This window comes from Phodopus roborovskii, unplaced genomic scaffold (assembly GCF_943737965.1).
Source record: "Phodopus roborovskii unplaced genomic scaffold, PHOROB, whole genome shotgun sequence".
Taxonomy (NCBI): domain Eukaryota; kingdom Metazoa; phylum Chordata; class Mammalia; order Rodentia; family Cricetidae; genus Phodopus; species Phodopus roborovskii.
In genome coordinates, this window is record NW_026126648.1 from 4,580,287 (window position 1) to 4,582,500 (window position 2,214).

Here is a 2,214-nt window from a genome sequence, read left to right on the forward strand (position 1 = left end):
ATCTTTTAAGTGACAGGGCATCAAACTTCATAAGCATAGAGATAACCCAAACTGATCAGCATTTAGAGAACTATAGAAATAGATTAGAGGCCTCTTGAGATAAAAAGGAAGAAATCAAGTATGGAGATCAAGATAAGATTTGGACTAGAGGGCAGAGACAGTACAGGGTTGTTAGTGTCTCTGTTCCCTGTGGAGTGGGAGGAGGGTCCAGGCTGATCAAGAAGAACTAGGTAGCTAAGTCATGCACTGCAGTTAGCCAGGAAACTGCAGTATCAAAGCACCCTGATCCAAAGATGGTCAGACAGGCTCTTCCAGACACAAAGCCACAGTGCATCTTAGTGGACTGAGTTCACAAGAACCAAACACAACTTGCCTGTGAAGCTGCTCAACTCTGTGTCCATGACCATTAGCGCTGCACCAATAGTCTACCAGACTCCTGTGGTCACTGGAAAGGGGGTGTCAGTGGTTAATCGGAGGTGGCCCAGGAGAATGCCCGCGGAAGGAAGCCAAGTGAGGCAGTAGGAGGAGGACTAGTTGGGGGTGGAGTGGGAGGATGGCCTGATTGCTCTCCTTGTAGTGCTTACAGCAGATTGGGGTTTGCCACTGTGGAAAAGTTGGAAGTTGTCTACCAGCTTTGTCCTGGGACTAAGATTCATGTCTCAGTAGACACAGCCTCAAGCTGGCAGGAAATATAGCACCCGTGCCAATGAAGTGGGACATTCTTCACGTTACCTTCCAGCAGCTGACCTTAAATTGTCGCATAAAAATTAACAACACCATTAATTGATGTTTTACATTTAAAAATCACGTTCAAATATATTTTCTCATGTGGTCCTACACAAGCTTGAAGGCAAAAACAGCAGAAACAATAATTTGTTACCATCTGTCCAGTCTCCCTTTCCATTGTCAACAACAGAGATCTACTAATTCAGGAACTTGCATCAAGAGCAGACGTTAAAATCAAGTATATCAGACAACTACAATGGCTCAGTAAGTTTATAGTTTTCTTTAAAAAGATGAGCATGTCTGTATACAGCTACTAGTCATCTAAACACAACTGCTTCCTAATATTTTTGTCACTGAAGTTAAAGAGAGGGGACACTAGCCCTGGAATCATGCTTGTCCCCTCCATGGAGGTGTATCTGGACGTGCACAATGGCAAAGCATGTGACATGAATGTGTCACTCTCAAAGACAATAATGTGGGGGTTTATTAAGAATCAATTGCCAGGTTGTGGTGGTGCACACCTTTAAGCCCAGGACTTGGGAGGCAGATCTCTGTGAGTTTAAGGTCAACCTGGTTTACTGGGTGAGTTCTAGGAAAGCCAGGACTGTTTCACAGAGAAACCCTATCGTAACCACCCCCCAAAAAGAACCAATCACAGAATAAATAGTTTAGTCTTCAGTAAGTCAGCAAGTACCTGAGGCATAAGAGCATTTAGAATTTTTAGTAAATTCTTCATATCTAATTTCACCACACTTGAAGTATTATGTTGAACTTCACACTCTTCCTAATATATGGTCTGAAAATGATACCTTTGTAAGTTACATTTGGTAAGACTTAATAAATTTTCAGATAAGGACAGTATCGATCTATTGATTTATTTGAGTTTTATTTGAGTGATCAGCATCTTCAATTTTCATCTAAAATCAGAAGACAATGGTTTTTCACACACTACTATTTCATATACTGATATATCATTAAAGCACTATACGAGCAAACCTCTTGCTCATTTAAACACTCATCAAGACCTGATGCCTTGAACAATGGCTTCAGTTCTAGAATGGATGAACACTTGTGCTGTCTCTGAGCTCTTCTGCTCCAGAAGTCAGTGTGGAAGGGCTGAGCTTCAGCAAAGCCCAAGTGGTTTGACTCCTCCTCCTTGGATTCTTCCAAGGGAACAGAGCCAGGCTTCTACACAGGAGGGGGGGAAGTGTGAAGGACGTCCTCTATACACTTCTCACTTCCAGAGTGAGGAGTAAAATGTCATGAGATGGAGGCAGGCGGGACTGCCTCTGCTATGCCTGGGTTATATAAAGCTGTCTCGAACAAACAAACAAACAAAAATAGGGGATGGAGATATCTGCATAACTTTTTCAGATAGAGATGTTTAATGGAGAAAGAAAACGGAAGGGATCTGAAAATCCATCAGAAATTAAAAGTTGATTTAAAAAATAAATACCAAAGCACATTTGAATTCCCACTCAAACACAT

General features: G+C 41.9%; 1 protein-coding gene across 3 annotated transcripts in view; it reads right to left on the reverse strand.

The window, feature by feature from the left end:
* Nucleotides 1-1,595: 1,595 nt before the first annotated feature.
* Tbc1d19 (TBC1 domain family member 19) overlaps nucleotides 1,596-2,214 on the reverse strand; it is a 95,968-nt gene continuing 95,349 nt past the window's right edge. For all 3 annotated transcript variants that reach the window (XM_051174082.1, XM_051174080.1, XM_051174081.1), the window contains one exon: nucleotides 1,596-2,214. This exon is cut by the window's right edge and continues 520 nt beyond it. The gene's annotated coding sequence lies outside the window, so the exon portion shown is untranslated.